This window comes from Lathyrus oleraceus, chromosome 5 (genome assembly GCF_024323335.1).
Source record: "Lathyrus oleraceus cultivar Zhongwan6 chromosome 5, CAAS_Psat_ZW6_1.0, whole genome shotgun sequence".
NCBI classification, from domain to species: domain Eukaryota; kingdom Viridiplantae; phylum Streptophyta; class Magnoliopsida; order Fabales; family Fabaceae; genus Lathyrus; species Lathyrus oleraceus.
The window spans coordinates 551,571,765-551,584,639 of NC_066583.1; the positions used below are offsets into that span (position 1 = coordinate 551,571,765).

Below are 12,875 nucleotides of genomic sequence, written 5' to 3' on the forward strand. Positions count from 1 at the left end.
ATGGACATGAATTAGGACTTTTTGGAAAGGGGAGACAAAGATATACAACTTTCATGTTCACCAAAAATCCATTTGAAACTTCTTTGACATTGACAAGTCAAGTTGAATATGGACCAAAAACTTGCCAAATTTGGAAACTTTGAATTACAGGTCATTTTCCATTTTTAGTAACTTTTGCCATGACCTTTGAATCTTCAAAATGGATGATTAGAATGATGAATAGGCCTCATTTGAACATGATTGAGGTGTCTCAACTCATTTCCCCACCTCATAGTCCTCAGTTGACTGCACAGTTGACTTTTGGTCCTCAGATGACCTCGAAATTTCTTGATTAGCTTGAGCCTCTACCACTTGGTGAAATTGCTTCAAATGAAACCCTAGCTCATGTAAGCTCCTTATAATAATCATGTGATCCTCATCCCAAGGAAATACCTCATCTCTTGCACAAAGGATCTTCTTGAAGCTCTTGACCTGGTGATTGCTTAAGCTACAACAAAAATGTTAGTGACATATTTTTGTGCTTTTGGTTAGTGAATAAAACAAGAAAAGCAATGATATACAATTCAAGCATGCTTGGTGATCTCAAACCACTCACAAGAGATCCCTACCCAAAGAGAAAGGGAGCCAAGATGCTCAATGATCCTTGAGGCTACGCAATGCAATGTTATGATGCCATGAGGGATCTTAGGGACAAAACTGGGGTCTTACAATCTCTACCCGTGCAATTTCTACCTAAGAACTCTTAGATATGAGAACCCACTCACTTCCCTACAATCACACCTGTGATCTTAAACAACAATCCCTTGAGAAAAGAAAACACTTTTCAATTACACACTCTTGATTTTACTTCACAGTTTCAATCAAGAAGATACACACTTGATCTTACTTCATAGCTTTGATTAAGTAGACACACACTCTTGCTTAATAGCTTTAGAGTGACAAATTACAACCACAAATCAGTCCAATTCAATCATCAATGGATGACTTGAATGGCTTACAAGTCTCACGACTAAACATACACAAACCCTAGCTCTCTCTCTAAATTTCGCTCAGTATTAGTTGTGTGTTCAAACAGGTTTTCTAAGTCCCTTTCTATAGAAGCATCCAACTGGGCTTGGACATCTTGAAAACCCTAAATCTATTTTCCAATCAAATCTTTTTATAACAGCTGGTTAGATATCCTTGGAAAATAAGTAAATCTGGTTGTAATCCATGATTGAATGCGCCAGCTAATCAGATCTTCAATCATAAAAAGATTTCCATTAATTGTGCAATCACAAAACACCAGACATTCACACTGAATGTTCTGTGTACAGGATGTCATGACATCGAGTCTGACATCCTGGAAAAATCCTGCATAATCCAATAATTCCTTTTATAACTTCCAGCAGGTACAACCATATCAAATGCCATGACCTTGTGTATGACATCTTGAAACAATCCTGCATGAACATGTCTTTCATTTAAGCTCCAGCAGGTACATCCAATATCAGAAGCCATGGCATTGTATATGGCATTCTGAAACAATCCTGCATGAACATGTTCTTGAACTCCAGCAGGTACATAGGATATCTCATATTAAGACATCACACATAACATCTTGTGAACATTCTTTGTTTTACCAAAATTGTTGCCAACACTTAGAATCAACAGTCTCATCAATATCAATGGGACTTGGGTGTTGATAAGGTGAAAACCATAATCCACCAAAATGGATGATTGATCTTGATGATGACTTGATTCATCCCTTGACCTTTGTTTCTGTTTGCCTTGTGTCTGATCCCTTTGTGTGTGATTGTTGCATTCATACATACATACGCATCATAACATTCATCATAGAAAAATAAATTTCAAGGAAACTAAGGTCTTATTTGCAAATATTTTTAGACCATGGATTATGGACGAAGGAACACTAAGAAGTACAGTTTCAGGTGTCTTGAATTGAAAGAGCTAAGGAAATTGTCATCCTTTGTATTAGATCCCTTGGATTTCAAGCAACATCATGGGAAGCTCTTGTCCGTACTATCTACTGATGTGGTTGAAGGACTTCTGAGTGTTTTGGTTCAGTTATATGACCCCCTCTACTTGTGCTTCACTTTTCCTGATTATCAGCTTGTGCCCACGTTAGAGGAGTGTGCCCATCTTTTGGGTATGCCTGTATCTGACAAGATACCTTTCAATGGATTGGAGGAGATTCCCAGGTCTCATGTCATAGCCGAAGATCTTCATCTGAAGAAACTTAAGATTGATACTCATTTGGTGAAGAAAAGAGGAATTCTTGGGTTGACTTTTGAGTTCCTCATTGGTAGAGCTACTGTTTTTGCTCAAGCCGACATCATGGAAGCTTTGGAAGCTATCTTTGTGTTGCTCATTTATGGTCTAGCCTTGTTCCCCAACATTGACGGTTTTGCTGATGTTAACGGCATTAGAATCTTCTATATTGGGAACCCTGTTCCGAATCTGTTGGGCGACATGTACTTCTCTTTGCATTTGAGAAATTCTACAGGTGGTGGGACTATTGTGTGTTGTGTTCCTCTTCTGTACAAGTGGTTTATTTTGCACTTTCCTCAGACGCCTGTTTTCTTGGAGAACCGATAATGTCTACGATGGTCCTAGAGACTTATGTCTCTCCTTAATGATGATATTGTTTGGTATGATTCTGCATCAGGTATCTTGGATATTATAGACAATTGTGGTGAGTTCTCAAACGTGGCTCTCATTGGTGCCCAAGGAGGAATCAAATACAACCCTGCATTTGGCTCGTCGTCAACTTGGGTTCTCCTTGAGAGATAAGCCTAATAACATTCAGTTGGAGGGTTTATTCTATCAGGAGGGTAAAGATCCCTAACATCTGAAAAATAGAATGGTGCATGCTTGGCACAATGTGCATAGGAAAGGAAGATCCGAGCTTGGTCCATGCAACTGTGTAGCTTTATAAGCTTACACTATTTGGGCGAAGAAGAGAGCTTTGGAGTTCAAGATGTCGTATGCTTGTGAAAGACTTATGTCTTTGGTGGTGGTTGAGCCATCAACTCTCTCTAACCAAGATATAGAGGAGTTGGAAGACGCACTTGCCAAGATGAACCAAGAGAGAGATTTGTGGGAAGAGCGGTTTCATGCTTTGAACCAAAAGCATGAGGAGTTGCAACTTGAGTCGAAAGACAAAGATGCACTTATTGAGATTCTTGAGGAGCACGCAGTGAAGAGACATAGAGAGACATGGGATTTATTTTCCTCTAGCATGCCTCCACCTTCCGGTGCTTGGAAGAAGATTATTGATCAGCTTGTCCTCGAGAAGGCTCAGATGAAGATGTCCTTCGAGTCCGAGATTCGATGCATTCGAAGGAAGTATGCTCCCATAGCCAGATCATCTGATGCAGTTGCTAGGGATCCTTAGAATGACCGTTTCCTTTTCTCTTGTATTTGTATTTTGGTTTCTGAAATTGTACTTAGTGTAATCCTTCCAAAATTTATGAATAAAAAGAGATTTTATGATCAATTGAATTATTATTATTGTTATATTTGCAAATAAGACTTCATGTGTTCCTTGAAATTAAAAACAATAAAAAACATTTCATTTCGTGCATCATTTGCATAACAGGTTTCTTCCTCGAGGTGTCTTATCAATTCTTCTTCTGTGTATCAGCCAAGTTGACTCATCACTACAACACCCGAGCTAATCGACTATGAATAATGGAGCATCTAGAGCAAGAAAACAGAGAGCTGAAGGATGAGATGAAGGATTGGTTTCTTGAGATGCGCAAGGAATTGAAAACTCTAAGAGTGGAGGATTTATTTGGTAAGAGTGCTATTGAACTGTGCTTAGTTCCTAATGTCAAAATTTTGGTGAAATTCAAGGTCCCAGACTTTGAAAAATACAAAGGGAATACCTATCCGTTGAGCCATCTTGTCATGTATGCTAGAAAGATGTCTACTCAAACTGATAATGACCAACTTCTTATTCATTATTTCCAAGATAGTCTGACTAGACATGCGCTCAGATGGTATATGGGCTTGGACAATGCTAGCATTCGTACTTTCAATGACTTGGGCGAGGCCTTTGTCAAGCAGTATAAGTAGAATGTTGATATGGCGCCGGATAGAGATCAGTTGAGATTAATGTCTCAAAAGGAGAAAGGGAGATTTAAAGAATATGCTCAAAGATGAAGGGAGTTAGCTGCCCAGATTAGTCCTCCTTTGGAAGAAAAAGAGATGACCAAGATTTTCTTGAAAATCCCAAGTTCATTTTATTATGAACGTATGATCGCAAGTGCCCCGAATGATTTTAGTGAGATGGTAAACATGGGGATAGGATTAGAGGAAGGAGTTCGTGAAGGACGTTTGTCCAAATATGAAGTGACAGCGAGCAAGAAGTATGGTGGGAGCTTCTCCAAAAAGAAGGAAGGAGAAACTAATGTAGTATCAGCTGGGAGGCAGAGGAGGCCTCATGTGAGGAAGAATTCTCAATCCCGTCAACATCAGGTATCATCAGTAATTCCAGTTTTTACCAGCAACTCAAATAATTAATCAATTCCTATTCAGCAACAACAACATCAACAACAACCGCATTAACATACCAACTACAACAACACAACAATCATCATCAAAACTTTGAGAGGAAGAAGGTCTCTTTTGACCCTATTCCTATGATGTACGCAGAGCTATACCCGTGTTTGGTCGTTAAGAATCTTGTCCAACCAAGGAACCCACCTCAAATTCCTAAGCCATTGCCATGGTGGTTCAAACCAGACTTACATTTTGCTTTTCACCGGGGAGCCCCTGGTCATGATATTGAGAACTGTTATCCCCTGAAGTATGAAGTTCAGAAGTTTGTCAAGAGTGGTATGGTGTCCTTTGAGGATAGAGCGCAAAATGTTAAAGACAATCGTTGTCTGCTCATGGTAACACTTCTTTAAACATGGTGGACGGTTGTCCAGGGAATTTCAGAGGATTTGATGTACGTCGTATTCTTAGGTCTTTGGTGGAGATCCATAAGGATTTGTGCATGGTGAGCCATTGTGAACACGACCATGATGGGTGTGATATTTGAAGTCAAAAGAGATATTCAAAGGTTGATGTATGAGAATGTTATCCAGGTTCAACAATCAAGGTATATGGGAGATTATGTGAACGTCATTGTACCAGTTTTCAAGACCCCTGAGCAGGTGGTCATCCGATAAAGTTATGCCATACTAGTATAATGCCACCATGATTGAAAATGGTCAAGAGGTTCCTCTCCCAGTTGCATATTCGGTGGTAAATATCGCAGATGTAGTGAAGGTGATCGGTAGTGGTCGTGTATTTAGTCCGGTTTTTACTAAGATTGTGGAAGATATTTCCGTAGGTAAAAAGGCATAGATTCCTGCAGTTAATCCAGTTAGTGCTCCAACGTGTCAATCTAGTGAATCCAGCAAGTTAAAGGCTAATGATGGTGATGAGGTGTTATGCTTAATTAAGGGGAGCGAATTCAATGTTGTGGAGCAGTTGCTTCGTCAAAGATTTCCATGTTGTCGTTGCTGATGAATTTGGAAGCACACAGAGAATCCTTGCAAAGGGTATTGGAACAAGCTTACGTGGAGCACGATGTGACTGTGGATCAGTTTGACCACATTGTTGCCAATATTACCTCCTGCAATAATCTGAGCGTTTGTGTTGAAGAACATCCCGAGGAAGGTAGTAATCATAATTTGGCGCTTCATATTTCAATGAATTGCAAGGAGGACGCTTTGTCCAACGTGTTGGTTGACACTGGGTCATTATTGAATGTGTTGCCAAAGTTAACTCTAGCAATACTTTTCTATCAAGGCGCCTCGATGAGGTACAATGGTGTGGTTGCTAAAGCATTTGATGGTTCTTAGAAAATCGTCATTGAAGAAGTGGACCTTCCAATTAAGATACGTCCGAGTGATTTTCAAATTACTTTTCAGGTAATGGATATTCACCCGGCCTACAGTTATTTATTGGGAAGGCCTTAGATCCAAGAAGTTGGAACTGTAACGTCTACTATGCACCAAAAGCTAAAATTTGTGAACAACGACAAGCTTGTCGTTGTTGGTGGAGAGAAAGCATTATTGGTAAGCCATTTGTCATTCTTTACTTATGTTGATACTAAGGAGAAAGTTGGAACGACATTCCAAGCTTTGTCTATCAATGATGAATTGAATAAGGATGGGGCACCAATGTCTTCTTTGAAGGATGCACAAGAGGCTATTCAGGATGGCAACACCGATAAGTGGGGTCGTGTTATAGAAGTTGTTGAGAATAAGAATAAAGTAGGGATGGGATTTCAGCAAGGGCCATTCAACGCCAATGTCAATGTTATGCAACCAGTTTTTTATAGTGGAGGGTTAACTCATGAGGATGATCAACACTCAGCTGCCATTATTGAAGACAATGATGAAGACGAGGCTACGCCAACTTTGTGGCTCACAACCAGACTTACAACAACTGGATTTCTATTGATATTCCTGTTGTTATGTACCGTTCTAAGTAATTTGTTTTCATGATTTTTAGAAAAATCCTTCTCCCATGCCAAAGGGAGAAGTGAACATTGTCGGGCATTTTCCTTATTGTCGTCAATGAAATACAATTTTATTCATCCACATCTATGATGTTTTATTTTTACCTTTTTGATTTTTTTGGAAATGGTAATCACAAAAAACATAAGTAAATAATAATATTTCCATCTACATAATATTTGTTTGCACTTCACTTCTCTAAAATCAAAATATCAAATCAATATGCAGGTTGGTTCTCAAACCCATTGAATGTAATAATCTTACTCCCTCTCCAAACTTTGGTTTCCCTGTGTTTGAAGCTGAGGAAGAAAATGATGATGAAGAAGTATCTAATGAATTATCCCGTTTGCTTGAGCACGAGGAAAAAGCCATTCAACCATTTGAAGAACATATTGAATCAGGAAACTTGGGTTCCAAGGATGATGTGAAGGAAGTCAAGATTGGGTCTCAATTGTGTCCAGAAGCTAAGAATGGGTTGATTGATATTCTTCGAGAGTATTTTGATGTGTTTGCTTGGTCCTATCAAGATATTCCTGGTTTGGATTCTAAGATTGTGGAGCATAGATTTCCTTTGAAGCCAAAGTGCCCGCTAGTCAAGCAGAAGTTGAGGAGAATTCATCCTGATATGGCAGTAAATATCAAGGAGGAAGTGCAAAAGCATATTGATGATGGATTCATTGTTACCTCGGAGTATCTGATAACACGAAAATATATCATATAATTTCCTTAATTTACACTCAAAGATCATACCACTTTAGTTAATATCCCGATTATTCTACAAGTATTCGAGCTATTTTTGCAGGTATTTCAATCTCCATGCATAAATGAGCAAAATGTAGAAAAGGAAGAAAAAGAAGAAGAAACATATGAGAAAGCAGCAGAAAAAGCAAGAAAACCAGAAATACAGAAAATGCTGATGTGACGACCGTCACAAGGAGCATGACGACCGTCATGCCCAGCCTGTGACGAATGTCACAAGCCCATGACGAGCGTTACACGACCAAAAAATGCGCTTGAAGCAGTCAGCAGAAGGATTCAAAATGTGCCTAAATTTTCTCCAACAGAACCACTTCCTCGTGGATTCCTCACTCAACCAGTCACCCTTAATTATCTCAACTGCCAAAGACCTATGGGGGATATAAAAAGGACGAAGGTTGGAAAAAAAAGGAACGTCTAGATTCTCACTGCAATTTATTTTTCTACAATATTCTAGCTTTTGAGCATTATTTTCCTTCAGCAACTTTGTTTTCCTTACCGTAATTCAGTTACAATTCCGTTTAGAATTCCCGTTTTTCCCTTTCCTTTCCGTTTTTCAGTTAGCCAAAGTAGTAGTTTCCTACACTGGGGAACTACTACACTTTATTTAATTTAGTAAGCAATTGTATTGAAGAAGCATAATCCTACCGACCTGTGGAGGACTGCTCAAGTACTCCAAGATTCGACATACTCTGTTAATTCAATTGCCAGGTTTTTATTCAATTATTATTATTATTGCCCTGTTATTATTATAATTATGTTTGCCGCAATGTTAATCTGTTTATGCTTGTCTGTGTTTGCGCTATTTAACATGTTCGGCTAAACTACCGGTATCGGTATGTAACAACTTAATTGGATAGGATTTAATAATAACCGGTGAAAACTCCTTTTCTCAAACAATCTTTTCGGCTTTGGTTTTTAATTTGAATTTAATTAACTTTGTCACAAAAGTGAGAATCTATTTAATACGATTTTTCCACGAGAGTGGGAAATTAACTAAGGTGAGAACCAACAATCGCGAGAACGTGAGGCTCGAGCTGGATAGTAAAAACTAGGCATTGATTTTAAAAACAGCGATATCACTTTAAAAGCAATTAGAACTTAATTATTTACAAAAAGTATTTTTAACTTCAAATGGGACAACGAGAGCGTACATTCTGACTTAAAGCTATAGGTTGAATCAACAACCACGGGAGTGTGAGATAAAGTCTTTTAAATAAGTATTTTCTACTGAAAGATATTTGGTATTTGAACTATACACCGGCGATTTATCGAATCCCTGAAGATTAATGCGTTGCATACTGATTCCTCTTATTAATACTTTCTTAAAACTAAATATCTCTTAGATTTAATTCTCTGCACCCGAACTTCTATAAATCATTCCCTTAGCTAAACATAGTGACGTTAGTAAAACTAGTTTGACCATCGGTCCCTGTGGGTTCGATATCTTTTAAAACTAAAATGATTGGACTGTGCACTTGTAGTCAAGTACCCGATAGACTATATTCTATATATAGTCACGATTCGCATCAAGTTTTTGGCGCAGATGCTGGGGACCTGATTTAGTCGAATAGTGCGATTCTTTCGTTGCACAGTATATACTAAGGTAAAAAATAAAAACTAATCTTCTTTCCCTTACTTCCCCCGATTGTTTGCCAAGTACTCGCTCACAAGGCGATAACTTAGCACCACCAATCCCATAATTAGAGCGTTTCTTATATATAAGACGTCGAATACTAGAGTATCAACAAAAGTACGATATTCCCAACATCTTCTTTACTACTAAATCAGAAGAAAAACCAATCATGGCTGAAGAAGGACCACAGAATCGTCCTCTTAAATTCTACGCTACCCCGTCCCAACAAGAGCCTCACAACAACATTGCTGCCCCTACTATTAATCAAAACGATTTCGAGCTGAAACCCTCACTATTATCAGCCGTCCAACAACATCAATTTGCTGGAAATCCTACGGACGACCCTAATGAACACCTGACCAAATTTGTGCAGTACGCAGACACTGTAAAGGGAAATGGTGTATCTCAAGATGCGATAAGACTGCACCTCTTTCCTTTCTCACTAAGAGACAGAGCTTGGGCTTGGTTGCAATCCCTGCCCTCCAACTCCGTTACAACATGGGAAGAACTGAAGAACATTTTCTTATCCCGATATTTTCCGCCGAGTAAAACTGCTATGCTGAGAGCTCAAATCAACAGATTTCGACAAAAAGATATAGAATCTCTCTATGAAGCATGGGAGAGATACAAAGACATGATGAGGATATGTCCACATCACGGTCTCGAAGACTGGGTGATAATTCACATATTTTACAATGGGCTTCTGTATAACACAAGACTGACAGTAGACGCTGCCGCAGGCGGTGCACTTATGGACAAGCCATACAACAAAGCCTATCAACTCATTGAAAACATGGCCCAAAACCATTGTCAATGGGGAGGTGAAAGAACTCCAGTAGAAAAGTCACAAACAAAGAGTGGAATGTACGAAATCAGTAGCCTCGACCATGTCCATGCCAAGGTAGATGCCATTGTTCAAAAGTTAGATAACTTGACCATAACACCCACAGCCACCGTCGCTGCTGTAACTCCAAACTGTGAGTTATGTGGAAACCCTGGACACACTGCACAAGAATGTCAAATATTTGCAGGAGTCCCAACCGATCAAGTAAATTACGCAAAGGAAATCCCTATTCGAATACCTACAACCCAGGCTGGAAAAACCATCCTAATTTTTCGTATAAGAATAACAACGCCTTGTATGCACCTGGCCAAGCACCAGTTGTTCCGCCTGGATATTAAAAGCCAGCTAATAATGCTCTTAACATGCCTAGGAAGTCAAATCTTGAATTAATGATGGAAAGTTTCATAGCTACCCAAGCTCAGACAAACAAAGACTTCTTGAACCAAAACATACATACTAGCGAGCAACTTAAACAACTAGCGAGCAAAGTAGACGCCTTAGCCACCCATAATAAAATGCTTGAAACACAGATTTCACAAGTGGCTCAACATCAAGCATCTACAGCCGCTCCAGCTGGAACATTTCCTGGACAGCCGCAACCTAATCCAAAAGGACATGCAAATGCCGTTATATTGAGGAGTGCAAAAGAAATAGACGGACCCGTAGATCCAAGACTCCAAAACCCTACCATGTACCAAACACCAGACAAAACCACAACTGAGCAGGTAAGTGAACCAAAGGAAATAGAAGATAATACCCAAGAGGCCGAAGAGAAAGAAAAACCTTATGTGCCTCCACCTCGTTATAAACCATCCATTCTGTATCCTCAAAGACTCACAAGTTCTAAAACTGCGAGTCAATTTAGGAAATTTGTTGAACTTCTGAAGCAACTAAACATTACAATTCCCTTTACAGAAGCCATCACACAAATGCCCTCATATGCCAAATTTCTTAAGGAGATCCTATCCCATAAGAAAAAGATTGAGGATAACGAAACAATTACACTTACTGCAGAGTGTAGCGCAATAATCCAAAATAACATGCCTCCCAAACTAAAAGACCCAGGTAGTTTTTCCATACCCTGCGTCATTGGAAAATTCATCATAGACAAAGCTCTATGCAATCTAGGAGCCAGCATTAGTGTAATGCCCTTAACCATCTGTAAAAGGCTCAGTATGGGAGAATTAAGACCAACCAAGATGTCTGTTCACTTAGCTGTCCGCTCAATCAAATAACCTGTTGGTATACTAGAGAATGTCCCCATACGTGTAGGATAATTTTACATTCCTACAGACATCATAATCATGGACATCAAAGAAGATGCCAGTACACCTATTATATTAGGAAGGCCATTCTTGGCTACCGCCGAAGCTCTAATAGACGTAAAGAGAGGTAAGCTGACATTCGAAGTTGGAGAGGAAAAGGTTGAATTCATCTTAACACAATTCTTACAAGCGCCAGCCATAGACGATACCTGTTATCTACTTGATGTCATAGACGAGTGCGTAAGAGAGATGGAGATGCAAGAAACCACATACTCTGATATAATGAAAATCCAAATCCCTCCAATCTTTGAAGACGATAATTGGCATGAACCATACCAAAACGAAAGTCTAAGCGAATGCTTAGCACTTACACCCAACCACACGCCATGCCCAAAGAAACCTGACTTGGAATTAAAAGCACTACCAAAGAACCTAAGATACGAATTCCTAGACACTGAACTGAGAAGACCAGTAATAGTCAATGCTGACTTGGGACAGATGGAAACTGAAAAGTTACTAGATGTCCTAAGAAAATATCCAACTGCGTTAGGATACAACATCGCCGACCTAAAAGGAATAAGTCCTTCTATTTGTATGCATCACATTATGCTGGAGGAAGATTGTAAAACCTCTAGAGAACACCAGAGAAGGATCAACCCAATCCTAAGTACGATAGTCAAGGAAGAAGTAAAGAAACTACTAGATGCTGGAATCATATACCCGATCTCCGATAGTCAATGGGTTAGCCCCGTTCATGTAGTACCCAAAAAAGGGGGTGTTACAGTTGTTAAAAATGATAAGGGCGAATCTATAGCACAAAGAGTTATGATCGGAAGTAGAATGTGCATCGACTATAGAAAACTAAACAAGGCCACTCGAAAAGATCATTTTCATCTACCCTTCATTGATCAAATGCTTGAACGATTGGCTAAGCATTCCCACTTCTGCTATCTAGACGGTTATTCAGGATTCTTTCAAATTCCAATCCATCCTGACGACCAAGAAAGATAACCTTCACATGCCCTTATGGTACATTCGCTTACCGACGAATGCCATTTGGATTATGCAACGCTCCCGCAACATTTCAAAGATGCATGATGGCAATCTTCGTTGATTTTATGGACGACATCATGGAAGTCTTTATGGACGACTTTTCTATTTGTGGGCAGAGTTTCGAAGGATGTCTATCAAACCTTGAAATGGTACTCGAAAGATGCGTAAAGGTAAATCTCGTTTTGAACTGGGAGAAATGTCATTTCATGGTCCAACAAGGAATCGTGTTAGGTCACGTGGTATCTGATAGAGGAATTGAAGTAGACAAAGCTAAGATCGAAATCATAGAGAACCTTCAACCCCCTAAAACCATACGAGAAATACGAAGCTTTTTAGGACACGCCGGTTTCAACCGACGTTTTATCAAATATTTCTAGAAAATTACCAAGCCACTTACGGGTTTATTAATGAAAGACGTTGATTTTATCTTTGATGAAAAATATTTAACAACGTTCAACCAATTGAAAACATCTTTAATCACCGCACCCATAATGCAACCACCTGACCGGAGATTACCTTTCGAAATCATGTGTGATGCGAGTGATTACTCCGTAGGCGCAATACTGGGACAAAGAAAGGATAAGAAACTTCATGCAATCTACTACGCAAGTAGAACACTAGATCCAGCCCAAATGAACTATGCCACCACTGAAAAAAAACTTTTAGCCGTCGTGTTCGCCTTGGACAAGTTCCGTTCCTACCTAGTAGGAGCGAAAATTATTATCTATACTGACCACGCCACTATTAGATATCTGTTAAGTAAGAAGGATGCCAAACCAAGACTTTTAAGATGGATCCTACTC

At 39.3% G+C, this 12,875-nt stretch overlaps 1 non-coding gene across 1 annotated transcript; it reads right to left on the reverse strand.

The window, feature by feature from the left end:
• Window positions 1–9,466: 9,466 nt before the first annotated feature.
• LOC127090100 (small nucleolar RNA R71) lies at window positions 9,467–9,573 on the reverse strand. Its single transcript, XR_007791633.1, has one exon. It is a non-coding gene; the product is annotated as a small nucleolar RNA R71 (small nucleolar RNA).
• Window positions 9,574–12,875: the final 3,302 nt, after the last annotated feature.